Here is a 17,038-nt window from a genome sequence, read left to right on the forward strand (position 1 = left end):
AGAAAGATCCTATGACCCAGCAATTGCAGTACTATATACTTATCCCAAAGATACAAATGTGGTGATCTGAAGGGATACCTGCTGCAATGTTTATAGAAGCAATGTCTACAATAGCCAGACATGGAAAGCATGCAAATGCCTATCAAGAGATGAATGGATAAAGAAGATGTGGTATATATATACAATGGACTATTACTCATCCATTAAAAAAATGAAATCTTGCCATTTACCATGATGTGGATCGAACTAGAGGATATTATGCTAAGCCAAATAAGTGAATCAGAGAAAGGCAATTATCATATGATTTCACTCATATGTGGAGTATAAGAAACAAAATAGAGGGGATGGGAGGGAAAATAAGACAAAATCAGAGAGAGAGAGAAGCCATAAGAGACTCTTAATCATAGGAACCAAACTAGGGTTGCTGGAGGCATGGGGGTGGGAGGATGGGGTAGCTGGGTGATGGACATTAAGGAGGGCACGTGATAAAATGAACACAAATCATTGAACTCTGTTTCTGAAACTATGAAAACACTGCATGTTAATTGAATTTAAATTTTTAAAAAGATACAAGAGATATTCCTCAATCTGATTAACATTTATCCTTTTTATCTCTTCCTATTCAATACAGTTTAAAGTCTGTACTCCAACCACAATAAATTTTCTGTAATTCCCTAAATACCTGTCGTAATTCATTTTATTAATAATTATCCACTCACTTTCTTCCCACATGGAAATTATAATCCCTGCTCATTGTCATAGGATTTCTAGTATTCTTAAAAAATGCATAGTACATTTAAAAATATTAATGCCTACTTCATCAATTTTGGTAATGTGAGTTCTTTTGGTTCCTTTGGTTCAGGCACATGGGTGTGTTACTCATGCTATGTCTCAACAGAAGCTTTAAGTGTGATTGCATGGTTTGGCTTACCTTCTTGCTCTCTATTTTTGTAGGAGAATGTCAATGTCCCATATTGGGCTGTTTTAACCAGGTCCCTGAGTGAGAAAGTGTAAGAGCAGAGCTCAAGAAGCAGCAGTCTCAACCAGCCTGTTTGCACTCAAGATGTATTTTCCTCTTCCTTCACTTGAAATATTTCTATTGGTACTTCAGTAACTACTGAAATCCCTTTGTGAGGCTCTCCTTTAAGTCAAAATTCATAGCTTTTCCATATGTTTTTATCTCTTCAATGATGATTTGACTCTCTGAAGTCAGAAACCATTTTTTTTTAATAATTTCCTGTGGCTAACATTAATCCTGACAAATGCTGAAAGTTCCATGATTTCTTCAATTAACAATGCAATGTCTAATATTGAATAAGGGAATAAATGTTTACCTCTAGCAGCTTCACTGATTGGCAGTCTTTCAAAGGGAGGATTTATGTTTTGAGTGCATTAATATGATTATATGATTTATTTTGCTAACACTTACATAGCACTTACTATGTATTATACATTGTCATGAATTCTCAAAAAAAATCTTGTCTTAATCATCACAGCAACTATTTTAGATATTTATTATTATTATTATCATTATTTTCATGTGAACTAGCCAAAATACAGTGAGGTTAATGTTTGTTCAAGTATTCTGTAACAGACCAGGCACTTATACCTCAACACTCCTATGTCAGAGCCCACTGGTTTGTTCACACATCTATCAGTAAGTAACTCAGGACCTCAATTTCCTCACCTTTCAAAGGAAGGTCTAAAATCAGATACAGCCTGTGTCAAAGCTTCTGGTACTTACGGAATAAAATGGAAATGTATTCCAGAAGCTATAACTTTAATTTTCTCTATTAAATTTTAATTTGGGGATAAGTTTGAGGTAAGTTTGCCAATTTCTCATGGGACCATGTGCCTCTGAACGAGATTAGATAGTGACCATCCCACAGGTAAAGCCAGTTTGTCTCTTGGGTTCACGTGACTTTCAAGAACAAAGAAATGGGCCTCAAAAAAAAAAAAAAAATTGCCTCTGTTTAGCTACTGAAAGAAGAAACCATACAACTGGTTAGGGAGTATGAACAATATTATTCAATTTCTTGATGGAATAGCAAAGGTTAAACAGAAAATGATAAATTTAACAATGTATGTGCTCTAAAAACTCACATATTCACAGATGAATTTCTCATTTGTGTGTGAATATCTCTATCTTCCTAAAATGAATATAGATGTGTTCATTTTTCAACACATTTTAAAATAAAGCATAATTGTATTTTATATGTACCCAGAAGCTAGAAGATTTGAAAAGTCCCATGCATTAAAGGAAATGTAAGGTCATGGAACTGAGACTATTACTGTTGCCTCCTAGGAAATTAAAAATGTACTACAGGAAAAATAAGAAATACCTTGATATTAAGAGAGCACTAAAAAGAAAAGTATAACCTGATTTACTTAAATGAGACATTTTTGCTCCTTGTACACATGTGATTTTCAAGCACACAGTTGTGCACATTATAATGAGAACTGTAGCAACATATATTTGATGGATAAATAATTTTTTAACTAAAAATAGTCTTGGATGACACAAGTCATTTCTCTTTCTGTATTCAATCTATTTTCTATCCTACCAATGTGTGATCTCGCTCTCATTTCACTACAGAGAAACTGTGCTTGTAATTAAGGGAACATGTTATCTATGAAATCTAACTAGTTGAGTAAGTCAAATCAACGATCTTTTACCAGTAGGACTCAAATTCATATTGAGAGGGAGTTATTAGGCAGAATTTTTCAATAGAAATTTTTATGTATCTTATTCCATTCACCTCATAGATTTTGGAACATTTCTGTTGCAAGAATAAATAATACAGAAAAATCTTTGAGAATTTATCCTTCATCCAAAAGAGATCCATTAGTAGTCATATTTACTTTCATTACAATTACTGGAAACTTGTATTTACAACAAATATGTATATACAAATACATATAAAAACAATGAGCCTAATGGAATACATTTTTTTCTTCTTAAACTCTTAAGAAGATATCAAATGGAATTGTTTTCATGTGAATCATCTCTTCTGTATTACTCCCATAAATAATCCATAATTACATATAATGGAGATGAAATAATCTTAAATATAATTAACAATGGGAACAATGAGTTCATTTAAAAAACTGTCTATGAAGGTCAATTGTTATATTTGGAATTTTCTGCTTTTTCATTCAAGGACCATTGGAAGACAGATTTTGTATTTCCCTGTCAGCTCATGTTTGACTTTTGCCATTTATATAAATACAATGTAAAAAGTCATAGAAGAGGTAATGGGTGCTTCCAGCTTTTCTACTAACATAAGAAAGATGCAAGGGCTCTAATATTCCTAGTCATTGACATTTACAACTATGGGTTTGTTTTTAATACAGGGCAGTGAGCAATGTACTTAAGGCCTCAGAAAATGCTTTATGGCATACACTAAAGGTGAATCACTTTTTTACTAGATTTATTAGCTAGAAGAATTGCAATCTCAAGAGGAAATTTAGTTAGTTTTAACCCAAGTAGTGCTTCTTCTAGTTATTTCCTCTTGAATTCTCAGCAGGACTCAGGCATTCTAAATGTCCTATTCAGGGATCCTGATTTCTTTCCCCAGCTGGTTTCTGCCACCTTGGGTACTGACAGAGTACTCATTAACAAACTAATTGATTTTTATTAATTATCTGTAGTATAATCTTTCCACTGTTTTCCCCCCTAGTATCTAAGCTTATTAACTCCAAACACTTACACACCACACACACACACACACACACACACACACACCATAATTAGTCCTAAAAACTTTGGAATAAAAATGATCTCAAGTATACAGATTGATTGCACAAATCAAAATGTTATTATGAAAAAGTTAGCGACTCCATGTTAAAATGCCACCCAACCAAAATTATACAGAATTATAAATATTTTTTATTTATAAAAAACAAATTGGGAAGCTAAAAAAAAATTGGGAAGAATATTAGAATGACCTTAAAAATAGTTAAAATATCAGTTAAGATTGAATATACAGTTCTGTTTTTAAATTGTAAGAGAACAATGTAAATGAAAACATATTTTAGTTGAGAACAAGCTCTCAGCAATCCGAGAAAATATACTCTCAGCATTGCAAGAGAGCAGATACACTTCCATACTGCTTTTCTGAAGTGTGGTTCACCATCTTTAATAATATATCAAGAAGGAAGTCAACATAAAATACATTATTAAAATATTAAAACCATAAGAAGAAATGAAGTTGTGAAAATGTTGTCTAATAGCCTAAGAGAAAAACAATATAATGGTACCAGCTGAAATATGAAGTCTTCCCTTTGCCACTTTCTAGCCGTAGGATTTAGAGCAAGTTTTCAGTTTTTCAAAGCCTCAGTTTTCTTACTTGTAATACTGAGTTCATAACAGCAACAATCTCATCAGGTTGTTATGGAACTAAAGGAAATGATGCTTTAGATCATTCCTCACATAATGAAGGGTCAAAATAGGATTCATGCACAGTAACTGTCTTATCACCCTTCTAGCCCTGTATTTATTGATGTGCATCTATCAACTTTGCAGCTTATTTTACATTAATATGAAAACAGTTCCTCAAAATTTCTCATTTTTGATCTTGTATTTTTGAAGAGTTTATTTGTGAGAATGAGCCAATGAGAAAGAGCAGGAGCAGGGGGAGAAGCAGAAAGAGATCTGGAGAAGCAGATTCCCCCCTGAGCAGGAACCAGAACATGGGACTGGATCTCAGGACCCAGGGATCATGATCAGAGCCAAAGGCAGACGCTTCACCGACTGAACTACCCAGACACCCATCTATCTGGTATTTTGAGACTCTCACAAGGTCCAGTAAAGATTTCATTATGGTGGTGCCTACTTGCTTCAAACACACAGACACTTTCTCCATTCTTAATAGACAAACAGCACAGCTGATTTCCACACTGGTTGCATCTTTAGACTGTCACTAGATCCAAATGATTCTTAAAACATGTGAAAGTCTAGGCACTATGTTACCCTCATCAGTTTCACAGCTTTACCCTAGGAAGAATTCTTTATTCTGGTCCTATGACAGTTACCTTCTTTATTGGTTTTTGAATGACTTATGAATAGATTTCAAAAAAGTTAATTCTTTAGCACTTAGTATATGGTGTCTTTACTAAGATCTATTTGTGGGATGAAAGGGGAGAAAAGCAAATTGTACAGAATATAAACAATGAACTATTCTCATCCTCTCAAAATTTTCTGAGAGCAAGAAAGAGTATGCATGCGCAAGCAGAGTGGAGAGGGAGAGGACCTTAAGCAGACTCTGCCCTGAGCACAGAAACTGACATAGAGCTCGATCATTCTACCCTGAGATCATGAACAGAGCTGAAATCATAGTTAGACACTTAACCGACTGAGCCACCCAGGTGCCCCTCATATTTTAAATTTTTAATTGATACATATTTTTAAGATTTTTTTTTTTTAGATTTTGACAGAGACAGCATGCCCATAAGAGCACACATCTACAAGTGAGGAGGCAGGCAGAAGAGGAAAAAGCAGGCTCCCCACTGAGCAGAAAGCCCTACGTGGGCTCTGAGATCATGACCTGAGCCAAAGATGGGTGCTTAGCCAACTGAACCCCCCATGTACTCCCATAGTTGACATTTTAGTTTCACAAGAAAAACACAAGGATTCAAAAATTATATATATTGTAGGGGTGCCTGGGTAGCTCAGTGGGTTAAGCCGCTGCCTTCGGCTCAGGTCATGATCTCAGGGTCCTGGGATCGAGTCCTGCATTGGGCTCTCTGCTCAGCAGGGAGCCTGCTTCCTTCTCTCTCTTTCTCTGCCTGTCTCTCTGCCTACTTATGATCTCTCTCTGTCAAATAAATAAATAAAAATCTTTAAAAAAATATATATATATATATTGTAAAATATTTACCACTCTAAGTGTATTACAATATCTTTAACTATATTCCATATGGTGTACTTTCCATCTCTAGGACTTATTTCATAACTAGAAGTCTGTAACCTCCAACAGTTTATTGATGGTTATCATTCTTTACTGAAAACTAATATACTGTGAATCAGGGTGGACCTCATACTTATAAATTCAAGCATTTCTCAAAAATATAGGTTTTCCTGTCAAAATTTCCCTCACTAGAATTAATGTCATAATTATGGGTTTTGTTAAGGTATAGCCTTCAGATTTCTTTTCCATTCACTAATTCATGCACCTAACTTATATCGAGCAGCTTTTATGCATCAAGGTACTATGCAAAGTGCTAAAGTTTGTTTGTTTGTTTTTTACTAAGATGCACTAACCCCTCATCAGAAAAATCAAGCTTGATAGGCTCTATCGCAGGATGGGGGATTATACATTACACATGGGGGGAAAAAAAGTCTATTCAACAGGGAAAAATCCAGTGACAAATACTTCCAGAACTTCTTATAGCACAGGTCTGATTCATCTTCACACACAGAAATGTTAAATAACAGTATCTACAAAGTATCTACAAAGGCATAAAGAAATTTTTTTGAAAAAGGAGTGTGTTTGAAAGGAAAATGTAAAGTTTCATGCACCTGTGAAAAGGGGACTCATTTAATGAGGACATGGAGCAAGAGGAGGGGAGACGTAAAATATGGCCAGTTTACAACTGCATATATGGGCCTTAAGCAGTTTGGGTTTTATATTGTTGGGTGGTGGTTCTTTTTTCATGGGTCTATATCCAGTGATACTTTTCAGAAATGTACGTATCTATACTTATACCCACAGTTTATCACTTAGTCATATAGTGTTCCACGGACCCTTGAAACCTATTCCGTGACCCAGATCATGTGTTCCGGTTTATGCAACAGGAACCCAGAATGGATTGTTAATCACTGGAGTAAACTGATTGCATGGCATCTTTGGGAAATATTCTAGTTGCAGTGAAGGAAGAATAATAGAGAAGATTTTGCTGACGGGGGGAGAAGTGAAGAGGCTCTTATAATGGCCCAGATCACCAAAGATAAAGACAGTTACTCACCTTGCCTATCTATTCTTCCCAAGGACCTTTACTCACATCTACCTGCAGTGTCAACCTGTTAATATGTACGTGTCCTCAACTAAAATGCAAGGTGTTCCACTCCAGACAAATTAGTAGGTTCTCTATATAGAACGCTTACATAAAGTTTAGGACATGATGTTACGATGAGCTGAGAAAGGGGGGTTTCTTTTGTTTATTTTTTACTGCCAAATATAAATTCAACTTAAAACAATACACACCTACACCTTCTCCAGCTAAATCATATATAGTTTTCACTGAAGGGGAAAAACAAAAGAGGGAAACAGAAGTCTTCAATGGCAGGAAAAGAAACAGTATCATTAGAATAAAGTTCTGCATCTAACATGAAAATACTATGACAATTTTGTAAGGTATAACTAAAACGATTACTATAAAAATCTACAAATTGTGATTTGTGGTACTCTTGAACTTCCATTTACTTCCTTACTGGGCATGTTTCCAGTGATAAACTGTGAGATTTAATGAAGTCCTGCTAATAGGAATAAGCTCAAATCCTGGTGAGAATCATAGAATAGCAAAGAGGAAAAATCAATGATTGTAACTAGTTAGCACTTTTGAAAAATGTTCAGTTGGGCAGAGAGCAAGGGAATTAGAGATCTACCTTTGTGCTTTTATCCTTGTAGGTCAGTTAATAGTCCTATCACAGGTCCAATAGGATTGGATTCTATTTTATGTATGAACACTCATCAAGTGATATATTGCTATTTAAATTCTAGCACTGCATTTTGTTCTTCACTGTGCTTAATTTGAAAGTAAAGTTGCTACTCATAAAAATAAGCGGTTGACAGTGATTGCCCGCAAAGACTGCTATTTACCTGTTTCTCTATGCATCTCAGTTCCAGACGTCAACATTTAACAAAAGGGTATCCCAGTATTTTGAAACAAAGTAAATGAAATTGTCATGCATATGCCGTTTTATAATGCAAGCATTTTCAGTGACACTTTATTACTTTTCTATTTTATTTAACAAGAGGCACCATAACAGACATAAAATCCAGCAATCAGGGAAGGGGGGAGCTTCTTAAGCTAAGAGTGAGGACTAGATTTTTTTTTAAAGATTTTATTTATTTATTTGACAGAGAGATCACACGTAGGCAGAGAGGCAGGCAGAGAGAAAGGGGGAGGCAGGCTCCCGCTGAGCAGAGAGTCTGATACGGGACTCGATCCCAGGACCCTGAGATCATGACTTGAGCTGAAGGCAGTGGCCCAACACACTGAGCCGCCCAGGTGCCCCTAGATTATTTTTATAAAAGATTTGTTAAAAGAGGAAAACATTCTGACCTCAATACCACAAAGTCAACTTCAGAAAGCCAAAAAGAATTGCCTCAGATCTCCCGGACATCTACAGGAACCTTCTCTGCCTTGTAGCTACCCAGCAGTGTGGTGGCTGCTGTCCAAGCCTTGGAATTACTGTCCTGCACAGCTCACCTTCTGAGTAGATGCTCATGGTGTAATTTCAGTGTCTGGGATGTCTGAACCAATTCCAATTATCTGAGACATCACAATTTCAGCACAATTTAGGCACGCTGAAATAGTTCATTAGTGGGTTTTTTGGTTTTGTTGTTTTGTTTTGTTTTGTTGTTCTTCATCTTCTCAAAAGGGATAAAGCTTGTCAGGAACTAGTAACTACAGGGAATAAATACAATTTTCAAATCAATAGATATATAGATATGTAGACACACAGGTATTATAACATATAAGCTATGTTATATATATAAGCACTTTGTGTATCAACATGAAATCTGAAATATAATTTAATAGTTGTTTAATACCAGATTCATTTCATGTCTTTTACTAGACGTAATCAGCCATTTTCTAACAGCTATGCCCTAGAAATTCAACTTATGGTAATATATCTAAGAATGAGAGATGAAACAGAAAGATATGAAACAAAGTAGCCATAGAAAATTTAGTGCATTATTAGCTTTAATGTCATTTAAACTGTAAAAAAAAATTCTGAAATTGAGGGAAAGTATTCTCACTAGTTTTAAGGTATAATTAGAACTTAAAAATACCAAAATACTCTAGAAATGGGAATTCTTAGTAAGTTGAAAAAATTTAATTTCTACAGTTACTTTAGTGCCAAGAGAATGAGTCTGAGGAGAAAGTCTATAGAAAACTCATGAGTAGGGAATGCTATCAGGGAAAATGGACTGGAATCAGAACAGTTCACACTCTAATTTTGTTCTAACCAAATGATCTTGAGTAAATAACTTTATTAAAAGGTAAAAAGTGCTTTAATTTGTTTCAACTTAATGTGTAATTTCATATAAGCTAAAGCAACATTTGGAGTAAAAATTTACTCTGTTAAATTACTAACTTTTAGGATGCAATTAGTTTTTCTCTATACAAATTTATATATATGCCTTTCCTGATAATATTCAACTATTATTAATAACAATTCACCTAATTTAGGGGAAATCCACAAAAACAATTTGCCAAGAAGGATTTTTCAATTTGATACTTAGAAAAATGTTAGTGTTTGCAAAGAACTTCTAGAAATATAAATCATGTGTTTTTTTTTTTTTTTGCTTTGTTTTTGTTTTGTTTTTGCATGCTCTAAGTCTTTGTTTTTATCATTCGTTAGTGAATAGCTGTTTTTATGACAACACGCAGTCCTGCAGTTCTGTGTGTGATAATTTCTCAGTGGATTGGCATTCAGGGTATCTGTACGGGGTATCTGTACAGACAGTTGAAATAAAAGCTTACTGGATTTATTTTAGTAGGCTTAAAAATACTTAGCCATTTTATTCCACAATGGAAGAGAAATAATACCAAGTCCAAGGCATTGAAATCCAAGCAAGTGAATATAATGTGTTATGCATGGACAGAGTAGAGGGGTCGTCTAGGAGGTGGAGGTACCTGTCAATGTGGTTTCGAAGAGGGGGGTGGAAAATCAAGGAAGAGCACCTAAGACATTTTTATTATAGTTTTGTGAATTAACACCTTAATAAATTAAGCAGGAATATTTTTAAACCAAATTATAAAGTAATAATCTTGATTTTTATCCAGTAACACTTATACTCAGAAATTACCTCCAATATCAAGAGTCAAATCAATCTTATGCAAGGTTCTGTGTAGAATGGATGGATCCCAGAGATTTAAGCCACTAGCCCAGTTAGAGACTAATGGAGTCAATCCTACTTTTTTTAATACCTGTATTTCCAATTTCATCTATTATGGGAAATACATTGACCCAAAACTGAATAAATCCCTTGGGAATCCTATCCATAGCCTTCTTCAGGAACTATGTAGCTAAACCCACCTTAACAAGGATTCAGACACAAACATATTTGTTTCTTGCACACAAATCAAATAATCAAGTCCATGTTTCCATCTCGGGGGTTCTACTGAGCTCTTCAACTTCTATGATCTCCAAAGTAACAATTTGTTTTTCCTTAGCATTCTTTTACATTAAAGAAGTTCACACTTTCCATATTCTTTTAATCGGTGTATTTTCTTCCAAACCTCACAACTCAGTAAGTACCTAGATATAAATCTTTGGGTCATTCACCTTAAATAGTAATTATTGAACATATTCAATTACAATCAAATACTTTTATTAAATACTTATGTTCAACTTCTGAGTAACTTCTTTTTCCTGTCACATAGAGGTATATTATCTTTAATTACCAATAATAAAGTATTGTTGGAGGCAATTATAAAATTTTCTAATTAATATAAGAATGAAACATTCTTTATAAAATATTCTACAGTTTGAGAAGAAAGTCAGTTCCTTTTTATCAAATACTGAAAGAGAAAAGTAAGACACCTGTATTTGAAGAACAGATTTGGGAAATTTCTTAACAGAAATTAAAAAATATGTTATTTCCTAGTTATTTTGCTAAGCAATTTAAATATACTAAAAATAGGACAATAATTCTTAAAAAAATAGATGATACAGAAAGATGCAAAAGTCTTATTTCATGAAAATAATGGTGAGAATAAAATCTACAGGAGAGAAAAATAAAATTAAATGTCTCTTAGGAAATACCCTGGTCAAGTTGATCATATCTATGTATATCTTGTTTTATAGTACAAGCCAGGCTGAAATTTTATAATGAAATGACCCTGACCTGAAGCCTCCTTTGTAAATGACTAGTGCCTTAATTATTTGCATCTGTGAACTCAAATGAACATACTTAAGGATATATCAATATGCTCATAAATCATCTGCAGGCGATAAGTAGTCCAACATAGATAATTAGAGAATTTACGGAAGGCTTACTCCCTCTGTTTATCTGCTTATGACATTTGCGGTACAGCCCTAACAGCAGGATAATTACTAGATTTATTCATCAAACAAAATCACGCCTTCTGGGAATGCACAGTGACTCCGGTTTTAGGACTAATAAAGACATTTTTCACCAAAACTCAAGTACTAATTTGCTCAATAACTAGCTGCAATAAGCTTTTATGGAAGCACTCAAAGAAAAGGCTTGGCACCAGAGGGAAGATAATTAAAGGTGCAGTATCCCTATACAAAAGGATCTGAACAATTCCCTGACCATATTAAAATTTAATTGTTGAATGTTAATTGAAAAAAAAAAAAAGTTGCTTCTGTTCTCTGCATTTCAGTAATTATTCTCTTCAGATCACAAACCTATCTTTACGTCTAACAAAAGGAAACCTAAAATAAAGTGCTCTAACACTTGTCATCAAGTATCCTAGTAAAACATAAAAAATTAACTATTATGGAGAAAAAAATCATATCTCATATAAAGTTATACATTTGCTTTGAATGCTCTTCCCCGGAGTCTGTCTTCCTCCATCCCTCACCCACCAACACGAGAGTTATAACCAGTCAGGATGTTTCATTAAATGTTCCAACAACTTGGGCGCCTGGGTGGCTCAGTGGGTTGGGCCGCTGCCTTCGGCTCAGGTCATGATCTCAGGGTCCTGGGATCGAGTCCCGCATCGGGCTCTCTGCTCAGCAGGGAGCCTGCTTCTCTCTCTCTCTCTCTCTGCCTGCCTCTCCATCTACTTGTGATTTCTCTCTGTCAAATAAATAAATAAAATCTTAAAAAAAAAAAAAAAAAAAAATGTTCCAACAACTTTATAAATGATAATCCCGCAGAATATTTTAGTTGTTTGGAAAGTTAAGTATTCCTTAACTTCATTTTCCCATGAGTAATTTTTTTCTTTTTGCATTTTTTCTCTAGAATTTCTCTTCTATATCCACAAAAGGGAGCTACTTAACAGAAAAGCATTCTTAACCAAACTCACTGAACATTAATTAGGTGAAGTGATCACAACCTAGTTGGCTTGTCCACACAAAAGGTCTGTTCTCAAGGAAGCATGGAATTGCAACTCAATTCCACATATTTACATCAACATTCTGATAAAATAGTAATTGTGAAGTGTTTTTTAAAATGTTTCCACATGGGACAGTTAGGATATTCCCAGAAGCTAAGCTTTTACACTCTACCAAAAATCCGAAATCGTCAGGCCCTTGGGCTCACTTTCTGCAGCAGAGGAATGATGAACTACACAAAATGCAGACTTTTAAACTCATATTTAATTGTTTAATGTCATGCCTCTTGGTAGAGCATTGTTGCTTGAAAAATAAATTGGGTAATTCAATTAAATGGCTACAGAAGATACATCATATCAGATGTAGAAAGGCACTAACCCCAGCTTGAACTTGACGTCCCACATCGCTTCACTTATTTGACAAATGGATTCTTGAAAATAATTGAAACACATGGCTGCCAGCATAGGTCAATAATACTTTTTTGCCATTCAGCCTCTTAACAGCTTCCATTTTTTTCTTGCACTGTGCCATTCAGGGCAAAGATTGCATTTGCCTGGTAAATCATGCAAGCATTATTACTAAAATGGGACTAAATGCAATGAAAATGGACTACATAAAAGTAATGGCACTTAAGTAAAAGGAAGACCATCTACTAGGGCAAACACTAAATGTCAGAGTTAAATACTATATGACATTACTTCCATTACAAGCTCATATTATGCACATAAGAAAGCAAACTCACTAACTACAGCTGCATACTACATTTTCATGTTAAAAACCAATGTTTTCAAGAAAACTACTGTTAATTCAGACTTAAAGCAGAGCCACATACATGCTAGTTCAAGCTTTCTCCTCGATCTTTAGGTATTATATTACAGTTAGGCAAAAATTCCATCACTGCGTAGGTTTTAAATTGAAAATCACCAACAGATTTAAAGGGTGATTCCTGGGATTTTTGATAACACAGGGGGGAAAAAAAACTGAAATAGAAGACAAGAATTTTAAGAATACTGTTCGGATAAATAGGTTTTAAATGGGGGTAAGGGAAACATGTGCTTTAGCCCAGATGATACAAACAGGAAGGATTTTAATTTTTAAATTTCAACTTTGTTGTATTACACATTCGAAATGGTTAAGAGGGAACCAGTACATAAAACACAATATGAAGATCCAAGCAGAAATTCATCTTTTTCTTGTTTTCCATATGGAAAAGGACACTACCATTTTCTTAGTGTTTTGGGTTTAGTCTGGTGTGGTTTTTGTTAAGAAAACATGTCCCAGTTTCTTACTGTTCAAACCTTCAATTATTTCACAACTAGGCAGTACTGCTTAGAGATAAAAACTCAATCATAATGTCTAGGATTGACTCCTGCCTCCACCCATCTGCTAGGAGCAAATTACTCAATCTTTTTACACCTCAGTTTTCACATCTGTAAAATGAAGATAAAGATAGAAACTATGTGAGTGAAAACTAAGAGGATTAAGTGTTTAATGTAGTACCTAATAATAAAGGCTTAATAAATATCTCCAGGCATTGTATACAGCAAAGTATGCATCAATCACAAGGCTTTTGTAAGACAAGAGATGCTTGTAAGTGAACACTATGCGTTTTGACACTGGGGTCCAGCTTCAATATTCTCAGGTCATGTTTGATTTTTTTCACCCTTTCTAAATCATAAAGCTCTTTTAACTTTCATTTCATTGATCAAACTGCCTTTCCTTTTGAAATGCTAACTCCCAAAAGTTATACTGCAACTATCAACATCCACTGATCTTAACCTTCAGATGAACCCAGCTACCTTCCTCTAGGAGCCAAAGGTGCCATTTCAGGTTTTCTAGACAACTCCTGCAATTGATGGTATTAAGTACTAGGAAAGCAAACTCCTCAGGCTGCTTAAGAATATGATTATGTTCTATAAAACCTATTTTTTTTTTTAACAAGTCATTTGTGGTTTTCTACCCCCTTGTGTAGCAGTCACCCAGAAAGGCCGCCACTGTTGCCACCACCACCATTATTCAGCCCCAACACAGTCAGTCCTTGAGTCTTTTACTGGGGTTAACTAACCACATGTTTATCTGATGGGGGGGCACAGAGGAAGAAGGTAGAAGGAAGATTTATGGGAGCAACTTTCATCAGCATTACTGTTTTTGCTGATTTGTGTTTCACAGGATTTGGGTTATTAAAGTAATTCAGTCAAGAAAAATTCAATAGTTCTATGAAAGGACATTTCAAAAATCTGTTTGTCTCCAGTGTGCTAAGGAAATGTTAAAAAATGATACTCAAAACCCACAAACACTGCAGTAGAAAACAGTACTCTTACTTGTCAGAACTATTTTTTAAACAATAGGAAAAGAAAAACAAAAGTAATAATAGCTAACACTGCAGAGAGAAAAGATCCATTAGAGAACATACACACTCCTGCAGGTTACAAACATCAGAATGATATTGATGTATTATGGAAAACAATTGAAACAACTAAGACTCACAGATTTCTATCTACTATTCTAGAGTATTCAATTAAATTAATTTAAACTTATTAAAATAATATCCTGCTGTATTTATCCTCGTACATAAACTGTTGAATTTAAGATTTATTTATTAGCCTTGCATTGAAATATGACTACTTCTGGGCTATTTCCTGATTACTAAGATGTAATTTATTTTGCATATTTGTTTTACAAAATACTTATCCCTCAAATTTAAAAATCAAGACACATAAAGCACGGCAATAGGTAGGTACACTCACAAAAATTAAATATATTTCATTTACTTCTAAAATGACACTCACAAAAATAGATTATGAGCATTAAAAAAGATTGCCTTAAGGAAAAAAAACAAAGTCTAACGGGAAAATTTGCTGGCCCAGGAGCTTGATTTAGGCAGGGTATTTCAAAATTCTCAAAGCTTACTTTTCTCAATTAAGGATTATGGAAACAATCCTGGTAAGCCTAAAGGGTATTGAATTGTGCTTGTAGAACATTAAGCAAACATGGGTATCTCCAGATTCACAAAGCTCCAATAAAACCATGTGTATGTAATTAGATCAATCAACAGGAACCATTATGAGATATATGTCACAGGACGGCTCATAACAAGCAGCCATATAGAGAGCATTAACTCTATCCACCTAAGGCCTAATTCACTCAATACAGACATCACTTAAATCTATAATGGTATTAAATCTATTAATGGTGTGTGTGTGTTTAGTTATTTTTTTAAACCAAGCAAAACAAAACAAAAAGCAAAAACCAGGGGCAGTTTTAATTTTAACATACTTTGTACTAATAATTGACAAAACATGGAATATTTACAAGGTGAATGGAATATTTTCCAGTGAAGTGTTTTTTTCTAAATAAAAATAACAAATTGCTACTTGGAAAAAAAAAAAGAAAAGAAAGGCCTTAAACCAAAAGGATGATGTGGTATGAAAATCAGCTTTAACTTCAAAATTACACAAAATAAAAAGTAAAAAGCTAACTACATTAACAAACCCAGAACTACTAACACTGCTCTCAACTCCCTATCAGTGTGGGGACTTATACAACCTAGGAGATAATTAAACAACAAAAATAAGGTCTCATAACATTTCTTCCAAAATATTACAGTATTTGTGAGCTCTTGTGAAGATAAAGTTGCAAAATAAATGTAACCATTTATAATAGTGAAAGGATCCCTTGAAAAGATTTAAATCTAACTCCAAACGTTCGATACTTAACTCCAAAAGTTCAGAATTTAACTCCAGAAGTTAAATATATACCTACCTTGATTGTTAGCACTGCCAAAATCCAAAGTGACTCCGTATTTGGTTTCAGCGGAGGCATCTCCCTAAGGCTCAAGGATGGCCACTGTCTTGCTGCTTCTTCAGACTTGCTTCTACAGGGACTGGTGTGTCTGTTTCGTAAACACTTCTTATAAGGCCATCAGTTGTATTGGCTCTCTGGCCTACCCATGTGATCTCACTTCAGCCTAAATGTCTCGTTAGAGGCCTTCTCTCCAAACGCAGTCACATTAGGAGATGTTAAGGACTTATCAGCTTGGGGATTTTGATGATAAAATTCAGCCCCTTAACAACACCTTTAAAGTTTCATTACCCATTTTTATTTCAAATCCAGTTAAAAATATCTGCACTGATTATTTTGGTGACTATTACAAACACTTGACGTGCTGGTTGTCAAACTCTAGCGTTTGTCAAAATCATCTGGAGGGCTTGTTAAAATACAATGGCCTCCAGTCCCCTGGTTTCTGATTCAGGGACTGTGGCATGAGGCCCGACAAAGTACATTTTTGACAGGTTCCCAGGTGATGCTGTTACTGCTAGTGGGGGGACTACACTTTGAGAACCACTGATTTAGCACAAACTTTCCAAAATCATTTGTATAGCATTAGCATAACTTTAAAAGTCAATTACATGAATTCTGATAAAAATCACATAATTCCACTAAAACATGAGCCTTATATAAAGTAAATGGTGAGTCACGATCGTAAATTGGTATATTAGGAAGCATATCTGGTATTTTTAAATAAAGCAGAATAGCTATGATCTGAATTATGTTTTCTTTTTTTTTTTTACTCATTTATCGTGAAGCATTTCGTTTTTTTTTTTTTTTTAAGATTTTATTATTTATTTGACAGATAGAGATCACAAGCAGGCAGAGAAACAGGCAGAGAGAGAGGAAGGGAAGCAGTCTCCCCTCTGAGCAGAGAGACTGATATGGGGCTGGATCCCAGGACTCTGGGATCCTGACCTAAGCCGAAGGGAGAGGCTTTTACCCACTGAG

This window comes from Mustela putorius, unplaced genomic scaffold, assembly GCF_011764305.1.
Source record: "Mustela putorius furo isolate JIRA1106 unplaced genomic scaffold, ASM1176430v1.1 tig00537350_pilon_pilon_pilon, whole genome shotgun sequence".
NCBI lineage: Eukaryota > Metazoa > Chordata > Mammalia > Carnivora > Mustelidae > Mustela > Mustela putorius.